Source organism: Nerophis ophidion, linkage group LG08 (genome assembly GCF_033978795.1).
Source record: "Nerophis ophidion isolate RoL-2023_Sa linkage group LG08, RoL_Noph_v1.0, whole genome shotgun sequence".
Taxonomy (NCBI): Eukaryota; Metazoa; Chordata; class Actinopteri; order Syngnathiformes; family Syngnathidae; genus Nerophis; species Nerophis ophidion.
In genome coordinates, this window is record NC_084618.1 from 46,115,265 (window position 1) to 46,142,409 (window position 27,145).

Consider the following 27,145-nt stretch of genomic DNA (forward strand, 5'->3'; position numbering starts at 1 on the left):
GTGTGTTGTGGGTGATCTACCAAGACTTTATATACAAATGATTTTACATTTGTGTATATAAAGTTAGTGTATTTGTTTAAATACACTAATTTTCCTCCACATTCATGTTATGCTCTGACCTGCGGCTATTTGCAATTTGTTGAACATGCAACACACATCCATAATCTGGTGCAACCTTTCTGCATTATAGAACCGCAATCTAGAAAACAAAACCTACAAACGTATTTTTAGCACATCGAGAGTGCGATGTGGGAGATCGCACGACTGTTTTTTTTGCCACAACACTGGCAATAACGGGCTTCACGGTGGAAGAGGGGTTACTGCGTCTGCCTCACAATACGAAGGTCCTGAGTAGTCCTGGGTTCAATCCCAGTTTCGGGATCTTCCTGTGTGGAGTTCGCATGTCCTCCCCGTGAATGCGTGGGTTCCCTCCGGGTACTCCGGCTTCCTCCCACTTCCAAAGACATGCACCTGGGGATAGGTTGATTGGCAACATAGGCCCTAGTGTGTGAATGTGAGTGTGAATGTTGTCTGTCTATCTGTGTTGGCCCTGCGATGAGGTGGCAACTTGTCTAGGGTGTACGCCGCCTTCCGTCCGATTGTAGCTTAGATAGGCACCAGCGCCCCCAGCGACCCAAAGGGAATAAGCGGTTGAAAAATGGATGGATGGGTCTCTGGCAATAGCTGGGATGGTGTACTGGAATGATCCAGAGACCAAGAAAATGCATGTTGCAAGAAATGTTTTTCTTTTAGAAAAGACACATCACACATTGTTGTGTTTTTTTTTTTGTCTCCAAATCAGTCATTAATTTTTTAAATGTTTTACTTACATTCCTGCGCGCGCTCTGAGGTCCGAGAGCCAGCTCCAGCTCGTGGTGCCCAAGACCAGACTTAAAAATAGGGGAGACAGGGCCTTCTCTGTAGTCGGCCTTAAGCACTGGATCATTCTGCCCTTTCATATTCGAACTGCTCCCACAGTGGAGTGTTTTAAGTCTCGTCTTAAGACCCATTTTTATTCTCGGGTTTTAACACTACGTGAGTTGTGTGGCCCTCTGTTGTCCTCTGTGTTTTTAAATGTTGATTTCTGTTTACTGTTTTAATTGGTTTTACTCTTTAATTGAATTTTTAATCATATTTATTTCATATAGTTGTTATATGGGTTTTATATGTATTTATTTTTTATTTTTTGTTTTTATTCAGTCATTGGTGGAGCTCAGGATAGTATTTGAATATTGTTTTTAATATTGTTGTGCAGCATTTTGGAAACATTTTGTTGTTTAAATGTTCTATATAAATAAAGTGGATTGGATTGGATTAATCACCTCAAATAATGAAAATCCTAGACAAATATATCCGATATTTCTATTTCGTCTAAACGCGGCAAGGCCATTTGGGCGTAAATATGCCAGTTTGCATGCACATTTCAAACGTGGTAAATACTGAGGCAAAACAGTGGCCAGAGAACATTTTCAGGCTTGATAAATCACACTGCTTGTGCTAAATGATTATATTTGCATGTCCTCCGACTATTGTGGATGATTTAATAATCAGCATATATGTTGTGTTTGTAATTTATACCGTATATATGCCGGGGACGCATAGCTCGGTTGGTAGAGTAGACCTGCCAGCAAGTTGAGGGTTCCATGTCCGATCCCCGCTTCCGCCATCCTAGTCACTGCCGTTGAGTCCTTGGACAAGACACTTTACCAACCTGTTTCCAGTGTCATCCGCACTGGTTCATATGTCACTTAGATATTGGGTTTCATTATGTACAGCGCTTTTAGTCATTAGAGAAATGCGCTATATAAATATAATTTACTTCACTTCAATAACTTTTGATTTATCATGATTAATCGCAGTTCTGTCAGGCTTGCCTCCGACCGTTTGACTACGTTTTAGTTTTTTCCTCTGCATTTGTCTTTGTTTCCTCTGTGTGTGTAGTGTTTCCTGTCAGCGCTCTTATGTTGTTGGTTTCCTGTCTTTCTCCCTGAGTGCTGTGTTCCCCCTCAGCTGTGGCTGATTGGCACCTGGCCACACCTGGCGTCAATCAGTCCGCTCCTATTTAGACCTTTTTTCCCATCCAGTCACTGCTGGATTATTGTATTGCATGTTGCACTTGTCATTGCTACCTGTTGTGTCGTATCTGGTCATGTCAATGCAGCGTTGCGGTAAGCTATGTTTGATAGCGGTTTCTAGCTTACTGTCTTTTGTTCCCTGCTTCCAGTTTGTTTTCTAAGTACAAGGACGACTTCTGTTTTCCATGCTAAGGTTCCTTTTTGTTTTCTAGCTCCCATGCTAGCTCTCTTAGTTTGTTATCCACCCACGTGCGTGCTTTTTGTTTGTACCCTTTGTTTGGTTTTGTTGTAGTATTTTATATTAAAACCATGTTTCCTTATTCAATGCCTGCCTCCGTCTCTGCATCTTGGGGTACGTCACCAACTAACTGTGACAAGTTCAAGAGTGTGATTAATCTGATTAAAAATAAATTACTTGACTTCCCTTGAATAACTGTAAATCGTAATCCTCAATTTTAATGGAATTACCATGGAACGATAAAACACGTTTTTTAAGATATTTTGAAACCTTACGTATATCTTTTCAAACAGGTGAATTCCCAAACAAATGAAAATAACAAAAGCTGGACCATTTTTTGAAGTCTGGAGACAAACACCACTTAACAAACAATAGACCTGTTTTCCTACTTCCACAATGTTCTAAAATTGTTGAAAAAATGTTTAAAAACAGATTGGACAAATTCATTAATAAAAGTGGGATACTTGTCAATAACCAGTACAGAGCCAACATCTTAACATCAATACCTGCAGTACCGTATTTTTCGGATTATAAATCGCTCCGGAGTATACAAGGCAAATTAAATAAATTATTCAAGTAATATGAAATTTCAAGTCAAAGTATCGGTATCAGTATTGCTGATAGAATCACTGTTTTTACTTGGTATCAGTTCTCGCATTGGACTAAACAGAAGACTTCCGTTTTTTATTGGTTTTAAAAGCACGAGATGGCCTCTGCAATTACTGAAAAATCACAACATCAGTGACCCTAAAAATGAAATGTTAATGCTTAATGTTTAAGCCCTCAACATTGTTTAATAAAAAACAAAACAAACTTTGCTAACACTTGCTCTTTTTTACACACTGTATAATGCAATTGTAATTATTCAAATATTTAATTCAAAGCCATTTTAGACGGGTGCTTGAGAGGAGCCAGAATTAAAATGCGTATGTGGCTGGAAAGCCTGTAGGTGCAATTTAATTTTTAATGTGTTTACAAGTTATTGCACAGGCAGCAAATGTTGTGGTTGCAGCTTTTCATTAATGAGGTTTGGGGTGGGGCTGTTTTTAGAATACATGGCCTGAGCTACAATAATGTGTGTTTCTGTGTATGTGTGAGAGAGAGAAAGAGAATGACTGCGTGTATTGAAGCGTGTGTGAGGGTCAACCATTATTGCATCCATTGAATTAAAAAACAATTACATTTCATCCTCAAAAACCAGGCATGAGCAAACTTTGGCCCGTTAAGGTCTGTAATCCAGCCCGCCCAATTTTTACACATTGCTTTAATATTAGTTTTATTGTAATGGCTTTTTTAAACTACCCTACTGTGAAGTTCTTCCTGCCCGTATTCTTCAGGACCACTTGGAATCACCACTCTGGCTTGACACTGTTTTATTTTCTTTTTCCTTTTTTTTTCACATACAATAATTCAGCCCCGAGATACTTTTCAGCCTGCGCTCGCCAGTCTTTATGTCGGGACTCTCCGGGTCTTGCCTGGTCTTTTCAACCCCCTCTCACTGCCTCCGGCCCTCCTGATAAAGAGACAGGTGATTAGATGACTCGTTCCAGCTGAGAAATCTCCTCACCTGTCATCGCTTCACAGCCGGCTCCTGCACATGCCCCGCCCGCAGGGGACGCGTCGACCACGCCCCTCCACACCTTCGTTTTAAAGTTTCTGCACATTCCAGTGATATACATAGTATAGTATCGATCCATTCATCCATCTTATTCCGCTTATCTGAGGTCGGGTCGCGAGGGCAGCAGCCTAAGCAGGGAAGCCCAGACTTCCCTCTCCCCAGCCACTTCGTCTAGCTCTTCCCGGGTGATCCCGAGGCGTTCCCAGGCCAGCCGTGAGACATAGTTTTCCCAACGTGTCCTGGGTCTTCCCCTTGGCCTCCTACCGGTTGGACGTGCCCTAAACACCTCCCTAGGGAGGCGTTCGGGTGGCATCCTGACCAGATGCCCGAGCCACCTCATCTGGCTCCTCTCGATGTGGAGGAGCAGCGGCTTTACTTTGAGTTCCTCCCGGATGGCAGAGCTTCTCACCCTCTCTAAGGGAGAGCCCCGCCACCCAGCGGAGGAAACTCATTTCGGCCGCTTGTACCCGTGATCTTGTCCTTTCGGTCAAAACCCAAAGTTCCTGACCATAGGTGAGGATGGGAACGTAGATCGACCGGTAAATTGAGAGCTTTGCCTTCCGGCTCAGCTCCTCCTTCACCACAACGGATCGATACAGCGTCCGCATTACTGAAGACGCCGCACCAATCCATCTGTCGATCTCACGAGCCACTCCTCCCTCACTCATGAACAAGACTCTAAGGTACTGGAACTCCTCCACTTGGGGCAGGGTCTTCTCCCCAATCCGGAGATCGGGCGAGAACCATGGACTCAGACTTGGAAGTGCTGATTCTCATCCCAGTCGCTTCACACTCGGCTGCGAACCGATCCAGTGAGAGCTGAAGATCCTGGCAAGATGAAGCCATCAGGACCACATCATCTGCAAAAAGCAGAGACCTAATTCTGCAGCCACCAGACAGGATCCCCTCAATGCCTTGACTGCACCTAGAAATTCTGTCCATAAAAGTTATAAACAGAATGGGTGACAAATGGCAGCCTTGGCGGACTCCAAACCTCACTGGAAACGTGCCCGACTTACTGCCGGCAATGTGGACCAAGCTCTGACACTGATTGTAGGGAGCAGACCGCCACAATCAGATACCCCATACTCTCTGAGCACTCCCTACAGGACTTCCTGAGGGACACGGTCGAATGCCTTCTCCAAGTCCAAAAAACACATGTAGACTGGTTGGGCAAACTCCCATGCACCCTCAAAGACCCTGCCGAGAGTATAGAACTGGTCCACAGTTCCACGACCAGGACGAAAACCACACTGTTCCTCCTGGATTTGAGGTTCGACTATCCGGCGTAGACTCCTCTTCAGTACACCTGAATATTACCGGGAAGGCTGAGGAGTGTGATCCCATTACAGTTGGAACACACCCTCCGGTTCCCCTTCTTAAAGAGAGGAACCACCACCCCGGTCTGCCAATCCAGAGGTACTGCCCCCGTTGTCCACGCGATACTGCAGAGTCTTGTCAGCCAAAACGTCCCCACAGCATTCAGAGCTTTGAGGAACTCCGGGCGGGTCTCATCTACCCCCGGGGCCTTGCCACGAGGAGCTTTTTAACTACCTCAGCAACTTCAGTCCCAGAAATAGGAGAGCCCACCACAGATTCCCCAGGCACTGCTTCCTCATAGGAAGACGTGTTGGTGGGATTGAGGAGGTATTCCCTCCACCGATCCACAACATTTGCAGTCGATGTCAGTAGAACACCATCCGCACCATACACGGTGTTGACAGTGCACTGCTTCCCTTTAAAGTAGGTCAGGTCTAATTGACCTGCTAGTGGTAATTTGTAAGACAGTACAACCTGCACCAAGGGTCAAGTTGTTGGCAACAAAACCAACAACCTCACCAGTTTTCGCAAATAAAGTGGTGATGAATATAGCGAGAAACTTCAATTGAAATAATGCAAAAGATCTGTCAAGGAGTCAGTGGCGACCATCGAGCTAAGGCTTGGCCAACTCGTGGGTCAAGAGAGTATGCAGCTCTTTGCCCTGTTTTATGCGGCTCTTACAAATTTACATCAAGGTTTTAATTGGTGCGATAACTAACCACAAGAAGCTGAGGGTTTTTTTTCTCTGACGTCAACACATACATTTAATCTCCTTTCCTCCAGTAGCATCCTCCACATTTGGGCTTACTGGTAGCACCAATTATTTTACACCTCCACCACTTCAGGAAGTCTTAGCTTGTGAGGTCTGTTTGAAACTAGGTGGCAGGATACCGTAGATGGAAGTCTTGCAGGTAACTGGATATTTGTTGGAAAGTTATTTATACTTGACAGATGCAGTCCTCATTGATCTGGCAAAATGAAGTTTTGACATGTGAGCACATTAGAGTAATTTTCATCAAAAAGGTCTGTGTGAGTGCCTCCACAGTTTTTCAGAGGGGTCTATACCACAGCACCAGGTCACAAATAATCCAACTTTCTGGGGTACGAGCTGGGCTTCTTTGTAACTGAGGAAGAGCTATATTTATGTGGGTCTGTAAGCTATTGGAGAGGAATATTGAGGAAAATGTTCTGCAGCTTCTTGACCGAGATTTTCTTAAGGATTTCTACAATCATGCCGAGGGCCATAGCACACTATATGGTGTGGCTTTAGGGTCCCTCTAGGTGTGACATCACACATTTTGAGCAGGTTACACTTGGTTGCCACTGATACTTTCATTCTTCCAACTCTGTGGACCACAAGGTTAAATAAATAAATGATAAATGGGTTGTACTTGTATAGCGCTTTTCTACCTTCAAGGTACTCAAAGCGCTTTGACACTACTTCCACATTTATCCATTCACACACAAATTCACACACTGATGGAGGGAACTGCCATGCAAGGTGCTAACCAGCACCCATCAGGAGCAAGGGTGAAGTGTCTTGCTCAGGACACAACGGACGTGACGAGGTTGGTACTAGGTGGGGATTGAACCAGGGACCCTCGGGTTGCGCACGGCCACTCTCCTACTTCGCCATGCCATCCCCAGGTTGATATCTTCACTCCGGAAACATAGCCTTTTCGCAGCTGTGTGGGTTATAAAATTTGTACCTGATGCAAGGTCAGTCAGAGTTCCGATGATCATTGGTCATTACATTAAGTAGGATCAGGATCACAGGGACCTCGTGTAATCCACTTTCTGCCAGAAGTTCTTATATTAGAGACATTCTATTGTGAAAGGCATCACAGCACTGCTGTGAAAGTCGGGACAAGAAATCATCCTGGTCCTCATGCATTTTTATTGAGCTCATTGCAAGTCAGTCTTGGGTGCTTATTGGGACAGGTCTCTGGTTTCAGCTTGTGGACAGAGGTAATAATGTGCTGCTCAAAGACTGATGAGCCAAACTCAGGATTCCTGCACAGTTACAGCTTCATCCTCATAGACTTTGAGGCACCTTTTGCAAGCACCAATACGTCACACGGCATTCTTCTTCTCCATTTGTTGGTTCTTAAACGTTCTACAAAAGTAAACATTGTTTTTGTGCTTGGGGACTCCTCAGATGATACAGTCCGCTGGTTAAGTAGTTGATTTTGTAGCCTTGGTACTTGCTCATACATAGATTCTTAGGACTTCAGAGAAGGGCAGCACAGTGGAACAGGGGTTAGTGTTGGTGCCTCAAAATAAGGAGGTCCTGGGTTTGATACCCCAGGCTTGGGGTCTTTCAGTGTGGAGTTCGCATGTTCTCCCCTTGACTGCGTGGGTTCCCTGCGGGGACTTCATCTTCCTCCCACTTCCAAAGACATGCACCTTGGGATAGGTTGATTGGCAACACTAAATTGGCCCTAGCAAAGCAAATGCAAATAATCCATTCCAGGGAACCCACAAATATTAGTTCAACACGCATAGATATTGTTTTACAGTACCTGATTGTTGGGAAAGACAGCGATGACCAGGGAGGGATGGAAGATTGACGGACACTGTTTCAATCTAATGTGATACAAACGTTAAATAATGGACAGTTAGAGCTGTATACAGTACTTTCCCACATTATTTTAAACTTTAGCATCAGGTACAATCTTTACACACCTTTGCCTGGCTTACTTCATGTGATGCCGTACGCTTGAACACCTCAGTTCAATGGCAAATGGTCAGTGCAGTTGACAGATACAAAATTGTTCTTTATGTGTGCATTCTATGAACAAATAAACCACACACTCACACAACAAAGGAAACGATTTCCAGGCTGGAATCGATCTACATGGTGTGGTATCTGTTGGAATATGAAGTCAAATTTTTTGTTATTGTGCAAGGGTTGTGTGCAAGCAAGCATTCCGTTTTATGCTAATTGTTGACATGTTACTTAAGGGACAGTAACACTCACACATACAGTATATGCTAACCAAACCTATGCCACTCCAAGATCAGTCAAGAGTTGGTCCAAAAGGCGTGCTGAAACATACGAAAACATCTGCATCAACCTTAGGTTAGGTATACGTCGAGGCCCTAACCTAGGGTGGCAACAATATCAGAATTATGTCACCCTTGTTCGGCTCCGGTGGACCAAACGTTATAGCTTACCGGAAGTACTTGAAATGTGTTGCGGCTCAATACTAGAAAATCACGGTCGGAGGAATGTTTAAGTAGGTGTGATCTTCTGGACAAAGGAATTGAAGGTGCCAAAGGGACAGTATTGGGGGCTAAATAGTTGGGATAACACACAAGGAGAGAATTATAAATTGGCTACTCTTTCTCGGTATTGCAGAACCAGTTGTGATAATTACTTATTCAAGAAAGTTAGTTTTTGTTCAACGATATTCACTGCCATCCTCCTCCTTCATATGTGTCATCCTCCAGCCTGGGCGGACAAGGCAGACCAAAACACAACAAGAGCCCAAATTTTAAGACTCACTTTACAAATTTCAAGGACTGTGTCACCAATGTGTGAGATGTTTTCTCTGGGCACTTGACTTCACAGAAAGATATGCGGACAGATGTTTGTTACGTAACTAGTTACGTGCAATGTTTGGCCGTACAATATTCAGGATGGCATCCAAAAACCGGGGCAAAATTTTCGGGGAAAAAATCATTTTAAAAGTGGGACAACAGAGAACGAGGTACAATTGTAGAATATTTTATAAGCAGCGAACCCCCAAAAGTTTTAATATCAGTTGACAGATGAAGAGGACATTGTCCAAATAAAGGATGGATGGGCTTATTTTGGGATGTCAGTAGCTGAGTGAATTTGAATTTGGGCTTTGGGGACCAGAGGGTCGAATCTTGCTGTGAACAAAAATAAATTGCTGTATCGACTCATGGTACCCTTGAGGAAGGTGCTAATCAGACTCAAGTCAAGGGCAACACCTGTCTGATTCTCTGTGTAATATAAAGCAACCAGCACAATACAAATAATTACAATACGCTATACACAGAATATATATACATTCTAAGAATCCAAAACTGTTTAAACAACCAAAGATAATCAGATCTTTTCATCACACTGAATTCCGTAGCGTTCCTACAACAATTGTCCTCATTACAACACCAGTGAACTGAAGACCATCCTAGCTAGGAGGTATTATAACTGATACCCATGCCAAATCAGTCCTTCACAAACAGTAAAAAATAACAAATAGAAAAGATACAAACTTTTGTTTAAAAAATATGCATTTTTGTTATTAGCATTTTTTTTTACATTTGAATTAACAGCATAGGAATTTAAATGCTACAAATAAAATGCTAATTCAGTAATGAAATTAACAATGTGGAATAAAATCCACAACAAATTGTCATAATTATTGCAGCTCAATCCAGCAGCAATACAGAAGACGGAGAATGTGAAAAAAAGTTTGCTTGTCTAAGCTATTTTTTTTTAAATCCCTATTTTGTTAGCACAATCAGACAGGATGTATTACGCAGCACTTTTATTGTGAAGGCCAGACATGTGCCGTTAGTCATTTGGACTCTTTACAGCTGCTGTGCTTTGACGAGAGACATATTGTATGTCCAGATCAAAAATGTCTCTTGAATTCCTGTCTGCCATCCTTCATTCACACCGTGCTTGTTACCACATCATCATCTTACAAAACCCTTCGTTCACTTGTGTTGTATTGTTGTCGTTCAGAATTATGAGGTTTATAACTGCACTTAGCTTGTCTTGACCTTGATATTTTGTCCAAAAGTGGTTCTTCTGTGTTGCACCTTGCATTCATCTCTAGTTTTTATGCCAAGTCATGTGGCTCTTCTTTTATGGATGTATTCCTTATAAGTGGTGGGAGCTTATCCATACATACATTTTTGATTTTTATTTAAACTTTTGAATACTCTCAGTTTCTCATGGTGTAAAAACATTGATTTCTCTAAAACTCCTCATTTCTATACATATGGCTGCGGGGAACGTTCATGTTTTTAAGAGCATGCTTAAGACCTACCTGTTTGATTTGGCTTTTACCTAACATTTATTAATGTTATTGAAGTCATTGGTACTTTACTTTTTATCTTATTAGCTATGCAATATTTCATTTAGTTCTATTTATATACTATATATTTACTGTATATTTATACTTTTTTCTCTTCATATGTTTTACTTGGACAGGTGGTTAGTGCATCTGCCTCACATTACGAAAGTCCTGAGCAGTCCTGGGTTCAATCCCGGGCTCAGGATGTTTCTGTGTGGAGTTTGCATGTTCTCCTCCGTGACTGCATGGATTCCCTCCGGGTGCTCCGGCTTCCTCTCACCTCCAAAGACATCCACCTGGGGATAGGTTGATTGGCAACACTAAATTGGCCATATTGTGTGAATGTGAGTGTGAATGTTGTTCTTCTATACAGTATGTGTTGGCCCTGCGATGAGGTGGCGACTTGTCCAGTGTGTACATTGCCTTCTGCCCGAATGCAGCTGAGATAGGCTCCAGCGCCCCCAGCGACCCCAAAAGGGACAAGCGGTAAAAAATGGATGGATGGATGTTTTACTTGTATTTTATCCTCTTTATTTCTACTCATGGTTCTAACTATTTCATTATTTTTACTTTTTAGCGTTACTCAGATAGAGCACTTTATCAGGGGTTATCAGCTCTCTACTCAGCCATGCATTAATTTGTTCATACGTGTGTGTGTGTGTGTGTGTGTGTGTGTGTGTGTGTGTGTGTGTGTGTGTGTGTGTGTGCGTGTGTGTGTGTGTGTGTGTGTGTGTGCAATAATGGGGGATGTGGGTCATCAGGGTTTTATTTTTAAGTCTGTGAAGCACTTTGCGTTGCATTTCTTTATAGATAAAGTTTGATTACAATGATGATGTTAAGGTTGTGTCAGACGTCCTAATTTCTCCTGCAAACGCCTAGTTTTTGAAGAAATATTTAATGTAAAAGAAGATTATACAGAGAAATGTGGAGACCAAAAAAAAAGGTATCTATTACCGTCAACTCTGCATAGGTACAGCCAAGTTGTCTGTCGTGGTATTATCTTTTCAATATTAGTTTTTCACTCATGCATCTGTAATTCGGAAGTATATGAACGCATTCACTCCTCTTTCACATTGGAAAACAAAATGTTTAAACTAATTAAATACGTCAGAAGCCTCTCTATTGTGAACTAGCTGATAGAAACATTAGCAAACATCACAACAGACCTTTTTCAGAGTTGCCATAGAAAGTGTTTTCTTGCAAAAATTGCAGTGTGCTTCAGATCAAGTGTTTTCATGTGACAAGCAGAACGTCAGCAATGGTAGAAGAAAGCACAACAACATGTTGTCTGTGAAAGGGACAGTTGGCATCTCTGCTAAAGCTAAATGGTTAACTTTTGCAATGATTTTGCAGATGGCTGAATTGAGCAAACATAAAAATATATTGTGCAAGTGTCTGCAGCGTTTTAGCAGGTTTTGACATAGACTTATCCTGGATTTTTGACTTTAAAGATAAAAGTAACGTAAGTCAATTTTGAAACTTTTTATGAGATTTTAGGATATTTTTTTGACATTTTAAGGCCTTAAATTCTAATTGTTGGATTTAAGACATTTGAAGACCCCGTAGATACCCTTTAATTCACTGAAACCAAAAAGAGCAAATTCCAAGCACCTCTTTCAGTAGAAGTAGAGAAAGGAAAGCAAGATAATTATATAAATACATCTGCAATGCCTTCACGGTGTATTTTCGAATTTTCGGCAATTATGCAGATCCCAAATATATAAAAGCAGGTACCAATAGGTTTGAAATGTAGGTTTTGCATAATAGATAGATGCAGACTCGGCAACCTACAACAATTGCTTGAAGTTGACATTATGCAAGTAAAATCTTGAAAGTAGTTTGCTAATTTTATGCACAATTCTTGATGTTGGATCAATGAGAAAACATTTGAACAAGAGTCTAACACCAGCATTGGGTGTTAATGATCAATTTCTCAAATTGTGCAAAATGTATCACCCAGAATTTGGGATATTAACATTACAAGACAGTAGCGGTATAATGTATACACGCGTCAACAATAAGTCGTACCTTTTTTCCAAGGCAGTGAACCCTGCACATTACACAGTACAATGTTGCTAATTTATGGAATTTTCTGGTGTGTCAAAGTATGTCCGTCCAAAATTGCAGCACCACATTCACACTCCATTGAATGTGCCATTTTTATTACTGCCACACATTGAAAATAAGTTTTTTTTGTTTTTTTTTACTTGAAAACAAATAGGAGTAATATAATATATTGAAGCCCCCAGAATAGACACTCAACAACCAGCACTCTGTTTTAACCTTTATTACCAATCTTATGATAACAAATGGAACAATACCAACAGGTTTTACCTCCCGTGTACACACTTTCATGTCTGTAAGTCCGTGCATCCCCAGACACACAACAACAATTCCTCATTCTTTGCCAATCACCTTTCAGGCATGAATGGTATGTTTGCAAACATGGGAAAAGCTGACATCAAATCCAAACCACACAAATATTAAACATTACCACCAGTAAGTCGTCACAGTTTGAATGGATGTATATAGCTTATTATTTGTGCACTATTGACAAGTGCTGTACCGAAAACTTGATCACCGAATAAATACTGCCAAAATCGAATGTAAACAGAACCATTGTCTGGAGCTTTGTCAGCATGTCTGCAATGTGGACGTGACTGTAATATACGCCAGATACAACTGTGAACAGAGATCTACAAAATGTGAAAATATTAAGAGAACGTTCAACTTAAGCAGCGCAAAGCAAGTGTGAAGCCATGCTTGCTGTAGCTCGCCTCTTTTGTCAGGGACATCAACAGACCGAAGTTAATTTAAGTTTGTTGCTAGTAGTTTTTAATTAGAAAAATAGTAATGAAAAGTCTCTAGAATGACACTTAAAAATATTTTACATTGTACAATAAGCAACAACAATTGAAATATGGCAAACAATATAAAAATATATGTTATAACTAATTAAAAATAACAGATTCGTTGTTTTATCCTTTTTATTTAATCCAATTGATTTTATTTATAAAGCACATTTTAGAAAAACAATAACAGTTGTATTAGAACTGCACAAGAGTTAAAACACACATTTAGAAGCACGATGAAACTAAGACTTAGACTTAGACTTCCTTTTTATTGTCATTAAAATTTGAACTTTACAGTACAGATTAAAAACAACATTTTGTTGCATTAACTCTTTGTAGTGCAGGATACAATAGCAATAAGGTGCAGATATAAATATAAATAGATTACTGTACAGATAAATATATTGCACTTTTTCATATGCATCCACGTTTATGGATGTATTTTATATTGTCTTTATATTCCAGCAAGTTAATCCATTTTTGGGGGGCTACTGAGGGGATTATTATGATGCGTTCAAAGGTCTGATGGCCTAAGGAAAGAAGCTGTTACAGAACTTGGAGGTTCTGCTACGTAGGCTGCAGAACCTCTTTCTAGAGTCCAGCAGTGAAAACAGTCCTTGGTGGGGGTGTGGGAAGTCTCTACAGAAGAATGCTCTGTACAATTGACTGTCAGAAGAGTCAATTATAAAAACACTAATGATTTTTTATTTTTTTTCAAGAAAATCATATAATCATAGTAGATTAGGCAAATTATTTGATTATGTCACGTGACCACACCCACAACCACTCCCTCAGCGCCACAGATATCTTGGCAGTCTCAGTCTTGGAGAAACTCGACACTCATACACACAAGTACGCACACACTCCCACACTTAACTTTCATTCTGGGTGCATCCTAAAACCAGGTGCACTCTAAAGCACGGAAATTGCAGGATGGATTTGAAATACTGTTAAAATCTTGCAAACATGTTTGTGTTTTGTATTGCTGCTGCTTATTTTACGTACTAGTGGATGTATTATTTATCTGTATATTATTATCGTCATTTAAGTTCTTAAATTATAAATTCAATTTCAACTTGTATGTCAGAAAAATTCCATGTAATAAAAAAGCAAACGTTTAACAGAATGAAATATGTGCTGCTTTTCTCTAATCTTGGCAATCTTGAGTGAATGTAGAGATTAAATTACACAGATAGACGCACACATGACGTTCGTGCAAATCATTAAAAGTCCTACCCGTTACTGTAGAACAGCTGTAGTCAATGGAGGTTGGGTTGTGGAAGCAACATCATGAAGTTCCACCCATCATGTCTCGCTGTGCATCTGTTTGACAAGAATGTGGTTTACTTCAATCTCTATCTTTGGCAAACGTCAGCAAACACCTTTGATATTTGAAAACATCACACACTTGGAATTATAAGAAGAGTGTGTACGGAAGCCGCAAATGGAACCCATGCTTTGACTGCCAACCTAACCGCAGCAGACAAGCCATGTCCCTCATTTATGACCAGTAAAAAAAGTGTTAGTGTCTTACTTAATTTTCCTCACAGTGTAAGCAAGGGGTTAGCGGAGGGGTTGGTAACCCGTGGCTCCAAAACTGCATGTGTCACTTCAGCTTTCTTGTTGTATCTCTTCAAAGTTGTGGGGGTTTTTTTTGATAACATTGTGCATTTTCGAAGCAGAGTTGTATCATTTCCAATTGTCGTCGTCATAGTCATGACTGGTGAATGGATGAGCTCAAGGGTAATGGAGAAGGAGCCCTTGTGTGCGTTGTGAGAGTCCTATGCATAAGAGAGACGTTGGCTTCTTGTGTGTGTGTGTGTGTGTCAACCTTTTATGAATACATCACTCAATATAAAAATCAAGTAAAGAAAACACAGTTTAGTTCTGGATGGAAGCATTCCTTTGTCTTCCCTGTCAATGGTGCTGGTTTATCTTTATGCTTCATATGTGGCTAGATTTTGGCACACAACAATTATAATGTTGAAATACGTTTGCAAATTAGTTATGAAAATTAGTAATTTACCTGAAAATTGGCCTGCACATGTATACTACACTTCTCTTTGTCGTACAAACTTGTATTAACAATATGAAATCAAACCGTGAAGATTTTTAATGATAAAAATTAGGGTTGCGAATCTTTGGGTGTCCCACGATTCGATTCAATATCGATTCTTGGGGTCGCGATTCGATTATATATCGATTTTTTTTTTTATTCAATGCGATTCTCGATTCAAAAACGATATTTTTCCGATTCAAAACGATTCTGTATTCATTCAATACATAAGATTTCAGCAGGATCTACCCCATTTTGCTGACATGCTAGCAGAGTAGCAGATTTTTTTAAAAAGCTTTTATAATTGTAAAGGACAATGTTTTATCAACTGATTGCAATAATGTAAATTTGTTTTAACTATTAAATGAACCAAAAATACGCCGCCGAGGAGCTTTTTAACTACCTCAGCAACCTCATCCCCAGAAATAGGAGAGCCCACCACAGATTCCCGCACCATACACGGTGTTGGTAGTGCACTGCTTCCCCTTCCTGAGGCGGCGTATGGTGGTCCACAATTGCTTCGAAGCCGTCCGGAAGTCGTTTTCCATGGCTTCCCCGAACTCTTCCCATGTCGGAGTTTTTGCCTCCGCGACCGCTAAAGCTGCACACCGCGTGGCCCGTCAGTACCCATCCACTGCCTCCGGAGTCCTATGAGCCAAAAGAACCCGATAGGACTCCTTCTTCAGCTTGACTGAATCCCTCACTGCTGGTGTCTACCAACGGGTTCTGGGATTACCGCCACGACAGGCATCAACAACCTTGCGGCCACAGCTCCAATCAGCCGCCTCGACAATAGAGGTGCGGAACATGGTCCACTTGGACTCAGTGTCCAGCACCTCCCTCGTGACATGTTCAAAGTTCTTCCGGAGGTGGGAGTTGAAAGTCTCTCTGACAGGAGACTCTGCCAGACGTTCCCAGCAGACCCTCGCAATGCGCTTGGGCCTGCCAGGTCTGTCCGGCATCCTCCCCCACCATCGCAGTCAATTCACCACCAGGTGGTGATCGGTAGAAAGTTCCGCCCCTCTCTTCACCCGAGTGTCCAAAACATGAGGCCGCAAATCTGATGACACAACTACAAAGCCACACAAACAAACGGTGATTCCTTGTTTAAAATTCCCGGAGGTGAAGCTTTACTATGGATCAGAGCGGTCAAGCGAACAAGGTTCCCGACTACTTGTCAACCGGCAGGTTTCGGTGAGAAAATTTGGTTAAAAAGTCGCCTCTTACCGGAGATCTGTGGAGTTTGCGCAGTCCTTGAATCTGCCGTGACTTCCCTCAGACACTGGCCTCAAGACACCAGTGGTCACACTCCTCCGACTATCAGATACTATTTAATCTCACTAAAACACTAGCAACACAATAGAAAGATAAGGGATTTCCCAGAATTATCCTAGTAAATGTGTCTAAAAACATCTCAATCCGTTCCAATGCAATCGCCTTTTTTTTTTTTTACTTTTTTTTTAATTTTTTTTTTTTTCTAGTCTTTCGCTATCAATATCATCATCCACAAATCTTTCATCCTCGCTCAAATTAATGGGGAAATTGTCGTTTTCTCGGTCCGAATAGCTCTTGCTGCTGGAAGCTCTCATTATAAACAATGTGAGGACGTGAGGAGCCCTCACCCTTGTGACGTCATCGTCTGCTACTTCCGGTAAAGGCAACGCTTTTTTATTAGCAACCAAAAGTTGCTAACTTCATCGTCGATGTTCTCTACTAAATCCTTTCAGCAAAAATATGGCAATATCGCGAAATGATCAAGTATGACACATAGAATGGACCTGCTATCACTGTTTAAATAGGAAAATCTCATTTCAGTAGGCCTTTAATGCTTCAGTCACACACAAGGTTCTCACAGGAATGAGGAAAAATTACACAGCTGTACCTACTGCACGTGCGCCTGTGTCCCCCAATGTTGAACCCGTTCCTACGCCCAGTTCAACATAGGCAAGGAAAAGAAGATGTGTAAACATATCTTAAGATAATTATTATCATTAAAACAGTTTTACAACTGCATTCATTTTTTTTTAATATAGTTCAAAATTGTTCACTGGACTAAGACATGCACATACACACATGCGCACACACACACACACACACACACACACACACACACACACAAACACACACACACACACACACACTTCTTTTACAATATTTGGCCATTTTGTTGATTTCCTTTGATGTGATCTCCAATCCCTGCATGGCGCCTTGTCTGCCAGCTTCAAAAGCTCAGCTGACCTCATTTTGCCAACGTCCTGCTGAGTCTTGTATACTACAGATGGTTGGACACATGAAGCTGATCACGTTTACAAAGACACATCTTTGTTTCAGTCACCTTTGGTCTCTGACAGCCAGTTAGGCAGCCAGCATGAGAAGGGTCTTCAAACAGGTTTTGGTTGCAGCTTTGCAGGTGTTTTCACCATAAACCCTCTTTCTGGCCTTTGTGGTATTTAAACATTAACGTTAATTCACCACTTCAATCTCTTCAAAACTTAGTTTTCTTCTTTTGCTTCCTGAATGGTTTTCATCCAAAACCGGGAGGTGAGGGGAGCAGTGAGCAGCAGCGGTGGCTGTGCTGGCGAATCATTCTGGTGATTTAACCCTCAATTACAACCCATGATGCTGAGTGCCAAGCAGGGAGGTAATGGGTCCCATTTTTATAGTCTTTGGTATGACTCGGCCGGGGTTTGAACTCACGACCTACCGATCTTAGGCTGCTAATCATGCTCTACCTATTTTCACCAGTACAACCATTTAGTTCAGGGGTAGGGAACCTATGGCTCTAGAGCCAGATGTGGCTCTTTTGATGACTGAATCTGGTTCTCAGATAAATCTTAGCTGACATTGCTTAACACGATAAGTAATGAATAATTCCACTGGTAATTACAGTGTTAAGGGGCGGCATGGCGTAGTGGGTAGAGCGGCCGTGCCAGATACCTGAGGGTTGCAGGTTCGCTTCCCACCTACTAACATCCAAATCGCTGCCGTTGTGTCCTTGGGCAGGACACTTCACCCTTGCCCCCGGTGCCGCTCACACTGGTGAATGAATGATGAATGAATGATTGGTGGTGGTCAGAGGGGCCGTAGGCGCACACTGGCAGCCACGCTTCCGTCAGTCTACCCCAGGGCAGCTGTGGCTACTGATGTAGCTTACCACCACCAGGTGTGAATGAATGATGGGTTCCCACTTCTCTGTGAGCGCTTTGAGTATCTAACAATAAAAAAGCACGATATAAATCTAATCCATTATTATTATTATTAAAAATAACGTTCACATTATAAAACATTTTCATGCATTTTAATCCAACCATCCGTTTTCTACCGCACCTGTTCAAGATGTCGCATTAATGGTAAGAAGTATTATATTTATTGTTGGTTAACTTTAGAATAACAATGTTATTAAAAATAATAAGAGACTTATTATACTCTAAAAATGTTGGTCTTACTTAAAAATTCCCACATTTAGTTATACTCAATGTTAAAAAATATTATGTGGCTCTCATGGAAATACATTTGGAAATATTTGGCTTTCATGGCTCTCTCAGCCAAAAAGGTTCCCAACCCCTGATTTAGTTGGTTGTAGTTTTATTCTAAGTCTTTGTTTTCTGATAGTACAGACAGCAACCATATAATAATGCAGGCATGACATACTTCTTCCTGAAAATTGCCTTATTTCTGTGTAAAATGTGTTGGTTAGAGATTTGCTATTGACAAAATGTCACGCCTGTAAGTTTATGCTTTGGTTTTGGTCAGGTTATGTTTAGTTTTTTGGACATTTAAGTTCTGTCTTGGCACTTCCAGGTATGTTTTTGTCTCCATGCCAACTCATTACTTTTCACCTGTCATGTCACGTCCCTGTCCTCAGCCTCAGACCTGTTTTCACAAATTATCATAGCTACTTCAGTCACTCTTTTTTTGTCTTCATTCCGGGATCTTCACACACGCTACCCATGCTGCACCTCCTTCATGCCATCGTCCATAGTTCCGTGCCGTGTAAGTTTTTGTATTTATGCCATTGTGCTAGTTTTGTTTATAGTTTATTATTATTCATGCCAATCGAGTAAGTGTTTTTGTTTCATGTTAGTAGTTTGCAGCATTTATGCGAGTCTTTTTTTTGTTCATAGCCAAGTGTCTGTACCTCCTTGTGAGCGCCCTTAGTTTGTTTATTTTTTATTATAGTGTTGAAATAAACAACGATGTACTCACAGTCACGTCTCGCCCGTGCAAATCATTCTCTGCATCGAAGAAACTACTTTAATCTAAGCCCAGTTGTGACACAAAATGCTTGTCTATTCAGCTAGTTTGGTCCCAGCTCCTCAACCCCCTAGTAAGAGGCAGTGGAAGTTTGACGTTCCTTGGAGTAGCCCAGTCGATCAAGCTGGATTTGGCTGTGTAACAGGCAACCTCAGTCAGGGAGAGGGGGAGGAGACTACAGAATTTTGACCGTGATTGCAGTACCATTTCTGGCCAAATTATCACATATGGCTCCTTTAAAAAGCTTTTTGTGCTCAAGCCACAATAATAATGACAACCGTGATAATTTTGGTCACAATAACTAATATTTCCAATTGATTCATACTGTACTGAATCACTGTTATGGTTAAAAGCCGTGGAAAAGGAACAAGACTGCTCTACTTTACCACTACTTTTGTTGTACACATAGGTGAGATTTCCTGCCAATCTAGAATAAAACTACTTTGTTTCTTCATGTGACCATTTTAGTCATGTATTATTCAAATAAAAAAATAAAAAAGCTACATTTAAGCTAAAACAATAACACACAATAAGGTTTAGTGTAAAATTTACTTTTTGAAATATTAATTGAGTGCAGTTCTCGTTATGAATTTAGTTTTTGAGGTCGCGGGGGATGTTGGAGCCTATCTCAGTTGCATTCGGGCAGAAGGCGGAGTACACCCTGGACAAGTCGCCACCTCATCGCAGGGCCAACACAGATAGACAGATAACATTCACACTCACATTCACACACTAGGGCCAGTTTAGTGTTGTCAATCAACCTATCCCCAAGTGCATGTCTTTGGAAGTGGGAGGAAGCCGGAGTCACAAGGAAAACATGCAAACTCCACACAGAAAGATGCTGAGTGCAGGATCGAACCCAGGACCTTCGTATAGTGAGGCAGACGCATTAACCCCTCTCACACCATGCTGCCCTTCTTGAGATGCTCTGCAATAATAATAATATAAGATCTTTCAAGACAACTTCAAAGTTGCGTTGTATACTATTCGTAGTTTTAGTCGACGTAAACCGGACTAAATCTAAAATACATTTTTGGCAAAAGACTGTCTAAAACTGAATTAGAAATATCTGTCAAAATTAACACTGCTGGAAGGATAGAATAAACTATTTGTGGTTTGCTTTACTACAACTCCCCTTATCACTTGATTAGGCGGCGGATTCGGGAGATCTTGTACAAGTACAGTTAAGTCGCAACAATGCACATCAAACGGCGGTGGGGATTGGCGGACAGCGAATGATGAAGGGAGGGAAATCTGGGGTCACACAGCCCCACGTGACATTGGTAATTTTCGGGAAGTGTGTAAATCCCAAATACACAAAAACAGGTACTAACAGATAAGACAAGTTGTTTTTGCATGATAGATCCCCTTTATGTTCAGCTACAGAGGCACATGACTCCCAGCTAGCTTTTATTTTAAATATAAAAACTGTTCGCCACTATAAAGCACGAGTAATAATACGATAAAAGAATTAGGACATAAAGTTACAAAATAAATCAAACCAAAATCAGTGCTAAGAAAAAGACAAGATAATTATGTAAATTAAGAAACGGTCCACTTAAAAATATATATAATGAAAGACAAATCTAGTATGCATAGGACGACTGAAAGTCATATGTACAGTCTGACACATTGTGCATGAACCATAAATGGTGCCGCTAAGTATGTCAGATTATCTCTTTTCCCTTTTTTGTCTTTAGTGGTCAGTCACTTTGTATCACCTTCGACTGAGATAGTTGTTCCAATAATTTCTGTCTGCGAGATGGTGTTACTAGCAACTGCAGAGAAGAGAAGGCAGCTACTCCTGTCACTAATTGAATGCTCTGCAACAGTCCGAGCGCACCTCCTACTCTCCTTCAAGCTATCCTCTCATTATCACAAAACCCTATCTTCCCTTTGAAGAAGGCCCATTGATAAGTCCGATCTTGATGCAACTACAGTCTCCACCTGCCAATCTGACTCTGACACAGCCTGATTCTCAATCAGTATGGGGATGCCATGGTCTTTTATAACCGACCGGGCAGCCACTTCAAAGGACCCTTCACTCGATCCTCAGAATGGAGCTAGGGAAGTGTTAAAAGTGAGGCAAATGCGACTTGAAGTCAATTACCTGCAGGCGAGTGATAATGGAAATGATTGTGGAAATGTGAGCAGCTTGAGTCGTCTGGCAAGTTACTGTCATGAAAACTTGTGTTTTGCCCTCGTCAATTCAAAGATTCAAGTAACTCAGACCAGAACACATGCAACACTTGAGATGGCACACGATTTAGTGAGATTCAAGACTGGAGGCCTACAAAAGGAGGACTGGAAGTCTAACAAAGCAAATATATTTATGCATGAGGGGCAAAAAGTAATTTATGATAAGATTGTTTAATTTTCCTGAAAGAACTCTCCTGATGGAATCAATAAAATACTATCCATCAATCTATCTATCTATCCATCTATCTATCTATCTATCTATCTATCTATCTATCTATCTATCTATCTATCTATCTATCTATTTATCTATCTATCTATCTATCTATCTATCTATAGTATCATCTATCTATCTATCTATCTATCTATCTATCTATCTATCTATCTATCTATCTATCTATCTATCTATCTATTTTTGGTTCAGAATTTTAAGTTACTGAAAATACCATAATCCTTCATCATTCAAATCTTCACTGCACTTTCTGAAAAGTAAACATTTAGATTCCGAAGCATATTTTAACCTCCATTGTGTGCTCCATCCATTTTTTATGTATTTATTAGGGCTGTCAAACAATTTAAATATTTAATTATGATAAACTGCAGTTTGTTCATATTTAACTCAAACATTTTTGCGATGATTCGCAAATAGATATAATTTTTCGTAATCCATAAGTGTACCATAGACAGACAACTTTGTATTACCAGACTGGACAATTAGTATGCTTTAATGACATTTTAAATAAAAAATCTTTTTTAAACAGCTCAACACTGAAATGACATAAACACACTTTTAATGACGATATAAAAAAATACCTGCAGTGTGTTGGTGTTTTGCTAGATTTTGTATTTTGTAGAAATACAGAATTATTCCTGCTGTAGGAGCATTTGCATTCAAAGGAGGAGCTACACGTCCATGTTTTGATACCAGTTTCCTGCATTAAAACCACAAAAATCATGCTTTTATTGTCAAAGATGTTAGGTAATGTAATTGGTAATATTTCTATCTGAATAAATGCCATTGATTAGCTGTACATTACATGTTGTACAGGTTAATGGTGTTCTCTGCATGATCATTTTTTTAACTTTCTCTATTTATTTATAAAGTGTTACATTCAGCCTGATAAACATTCTGTATTGAGGACTATTGATCAGAACAAAATATAAAACAATATACACTTTATTTCAATCTGCCAGAAAACATTTTTTTAGGTAGAAATATAACATATTACATCAAAAAAAATCTTTGAAAAAGCATGATCGTAATGTAAGACCGTTTTTCATTTTGTCATGGTCGTTACACCAAATGTGATGCAAAGTGCTATTATTGTGAAGCTGAAAGTGTGTGATTGGTATATGAAGAAGTGTCTTGACATGTTTTGACGATGTGAAAGTTTCCGATAAATGTAACTCTTGACTCCCTCTCTGACGACTTTTTCTGCAAAGCTTGTATTCCGTCTTATTGAAGAAATTAGTGTTACAATCTCCATTTTATGTTTTCAATGCACTCAACTGTAATCCAAACAAGGAAGTAAAACTCCTCCTCTCTGCAAGCAGTCAGTTCCGCTTCCCGCAAACTGTGGTGCTTTTTCGCCCTAAAAATGGAGAATTTGATTTCTAAAATAAGGAATTTGGACATTCAATCAAAGCAAGGAGTCATTTATACTGGGAGACCAACGCCAGAGCTGCCGGATTTGATTCAAACGTATATGTGGTCCGAGGATAACTTGTTCATTTCAAAAGCATTGGTATACTGGAGGCTTCACGGTGGCAGAGGGGTTAGTGCGTCTGCCTCACAATACTAAGGTCCTGAGTAGTCAGATTTCAATCCCGGGCTCAGGATCTTTCTGTGTGGAGTTTGCATGTTCTCCCCGTGACTGCGTGGGTTCCCTCCGGGTACTCCGGCTTCCTCCCACTTCCAAAGACATGCACCTGGGGATAGGTTGATTGGCAACACTAAATTGGCCCTAGTGTGTGAATGTGAGTGTGAATGTTGTCTGTCTATCTGTGTTGGCCCTGCGATGAGGTGGCAACTTATCCAGGGTTTACTCCGCCTTCCGCCCGATTGTAGCTGAAATAGGCCCCAGCGCCCCCCGCGGCCCCAAAGGTGAATAAGCGGTAGAAAATGGATGGATGGATGGTATACTGGAAAATAAAGACTTTGCGGCTGTGCTCCAAAAAAAATGTCTTCATTGCTTTTCCCTGCCTTTTATTCTCAACGAGTGACCGTGTTTGGACCATATGGGCTGTACTAAGGTGGCAACTTGTCCAGGGTGCACACTAGCTTCCGCCCGAATAAAGCTGAGATAGGACCCAGCACCCCCCGCTATCCCGAGAGGGACAGCGATAGAAAATGGATGGGATGGATCTGAAAAACCTGCCAAGAAGCTTCAAATAACATGAACGCTCATCTGCCCACATTCAAGGTCAGATTTCTTTCAAAATGTTTGGAATATCACGGATTGAGCTGGTTCTAAATGACACTAAATATCAGCATCCACAATTCCAATGTAAAGGAAAATGGTGAGATATGAAAATACCTGATAAGCATCACTTGCTTTTTGGGGAAACAGGAGCTTGCATTATCTCAATTGAGAAAGAGAGACTTTTTAAAGAATAAGAGAAAATGGAGGACTTCCACAACAAATACCATAGAGATCTTCGTCCAGAAGGAAAGGCGAATGGACTTAATTTAAAAGTAAAGGTAAGATATACTGTCTAGTACAGGGGTCCCCAAACTACGGGGGATGCGGCCCACCTGCGTCCGAAATCCGGCCCTCGATAAGTCCCGAGTTTGGAAATATTATTTTTTTATTTTGTTTTTTATTATTTAAAAAATGTTTTCCTTTCTAATCCGTTTTCCACCGCTTGTTACTCTTAGTGTCTACTCGGGCATATCATATTGTCTAAAAACATATTTTCCCATCGATAATATGACATCATTGCACTCACGCCGCAGTGTCAGGCGAGCACACATGACACAGAAACAGAGAAGTATCAACTGCATCCATATGAACAGCGGATAGAGTGGCCGTCTTGTAGCATAGCAGGCTGTAACCGGAGGGTTACCAGTTCAGCCTGGTCAAGCTCACGGTTTGGTTTCCCACTCCTGATAGCTTGTAGTGAGCGCTTAGTGTTTCTGATGTAAAAATGTATAAATGTTGAAACATAAATTAAGGTATAGTAACACATAAAAACGTATAAAAATACAGACATCGAACCAACATATTTTAAAGTTAAATTACCAGTGATTGTCACACACACTAGGTGTGGTGAAATCTGTCCTCTGCATTTGACCCATCCCCTTGTTCACCTTCTGGGAGGTGACGAGAGCAGTGAGCAGCAGCGGCGGCCGCGCCCAGGAATCATTTTGGGGATTTAACCCCCAATTCCAACCCTTGATGCTGAGTGCCAAGCAGGGAGGTAATGGGTCCCATTTTTATAGTCTTGGGTATGACTCGGCTGGGGTTTAAAATCACAACCTACCGATCTCAGGGCGGACACTCTAACCACTAGGCCACTAGATGGTTTAAAGTTCCATCCATCCATCCATTTTTACCGCTTATTCCCTTTTAGGGTCGCGGGGGTCACTGGTGCCTATCTCAGCTACATTCGGGCGGAATGTGGCGTACACCCTGGACAAGTCGCCACCTCATCGCCGGGCCAACACAGATAGACAGACAACATTCACACTCACATTCACACACTAGGGCCAATTTAGTGTTGCAAATCAAACTATCCCCAGGTGCATGTCTTTGGAAAAGGGAGGAAGCCAGAGTACCCGGAGGGAACCCATGCATTCAGGGGGAGAACATGCAAACTCCACACAGAAAGATCCCAAGCCCAGGATTGAACCCAGGACTACTCAGGACCTTTGTATTGTGAAGCAGACGCACTAACCCCTCTTCCATTGTGCTGCCCCGGTTTAAAGTTATCTCAACTATTTTTTTCAGGTTCATCTTATATCATACCTGTTTCATCAACTCATTATTTTGAAGTGTAATAAACTCAACTCAGTCAGAGCAACAAGATGACTTGACTGAGTTCAGTTGAGTGAACTTTTTTTTTTTTTTTTACCTTGCAGGGGTTCTTAACCTTTTTATACCTTGGGCCTGGCTTTTTCATTACAGAGGGACCTGGGACCCATACAAATATTACCACTTAATTAATTATTTTATCTCCTCTCTGAGCTGCAACCTTATCGTGGTAGAGGAGTTTGCGTGTCCCAATTATCCTAGGAGCTATGTTGTCCGGGGGCATAAAGCCCCCTGGTAGGGTCTCCCAAGGCAAACAGGTTCTAGGTGAGGGATCAGACAAAGAGCAGCTCGAAGACCTTTATGAAGAAGAAAAATCATGGACCCAGATTTCCGTCGCCCGGACGCGGGTCACCGGGGCCCCCCTCTGGAGCCAGGCCCGGAGGTGGGGCACGATGGCGAGCGCCATGCCTGTTCCCATGGGGCCCGGCCGGGCACAGCCCGAAGAGGCAACGTGGGTCACCCCTCCAATGGGCTCACCACCCATAGCAGGGGCCATAGAGGTCGGGTGCAATGAGAGCTGGGCGGCAGCCGAAGGCAGGGCACTTGGCGGTCCGATCCTCGGCTACAGAAGCTAGCTCTTGGGACGTGGAACGTCACCTCACTGGGGGGGAAAGAGCCTGAGCTAGTGCGCGAAGTCGAGAAATTCCGGCTGGATATAGTCGGACTCACTTCGACGCACAGCAAGGGCTCTGGAACCACTTCTCTCGAGAGGGATTGGACCCTCTTGCACTCTGGCGTTGCCGGCAGTGAGAGGCGACGGGCTGGGGTGGCAATTCTTGTTTCTCCCCGGCTCAAAGCCTGTACGTTGGAGTTCAACCCGGTGGACGAAAGGGTAGCCTCCCTCCGCCTTCGGGTGGGGGGACGGGTCCTGACTGTTGTTTGTGCTTATGCACCAAACAGCAGTTCAGAGTACCCACCCGTTTTGGGAACACTCGAGGGAGTACTGGAAAGTGCTCCCCCGGGTGATTCCTTTGTCCTACTGGGAGACTTCAACGCTCACGTTGGCGACGACAGTGAAACCTGGAGAGGCGTGATTGGGAAGAATGGCCGCCCGGATCTGAACCCGAGTGGTGTTTTGTTATTGGACTTTTGTGCTCGTCACAGTTTGTCCATAACAAACACCATGTTCAAACATAAGGGTGTCCATATGTGCACTTGGCACCAGGACACCCTAGGCCGCAGTTCCATGATCGACTTTGTAGTTGTGTCATCGGATTTGCGGCCTCATGTTTTGGACACTCGGGTGAAGAGAGGGGCGGAGCTTTCTACCGATCACCACCTGGTGGTGAGTTGGCTGCGATGGTGGGGGAGGATGCCGGACAGACCTGGGAGGCCCAAACGCATTGTGAGGGTCTGCTGGGAACGTCCGTCAGAGTCTCCTGTCAGACAAAGTTTCAATTCCCACCTCCGGAAGAACTTTGAACATGTCACGAGGGAGGTGCTGGACA

The 27,145-nt window shown here is 41.8% G+C and overlaps 1 protein-coding gene across 5 annotated transcripts in view; it reads right to left on the reverse strand.

The window, feature by feature from the left end:
* The window catches only part of rbfox3a (RNA binding fox-1 homolog 3a), a 1,176,173-nt gene that overhangs the window by 1,055,242 nt on the left and 93,786 nt on the right, over positions 1-27,145 (reverse strand). For all 5 annotated transcript variants that reach the window (XM_061908671.1, XM_061908673.1, XM_061908672.1 and 2 more), the window contains exon 2: positions 14,394-14,480. The gene's annotated coding sequence lies outside the window, so the exon portion shown is untranslated. The remainder of the gene's footprint in view (positions 1-14,393; positions 14,481-27,145) is intronic.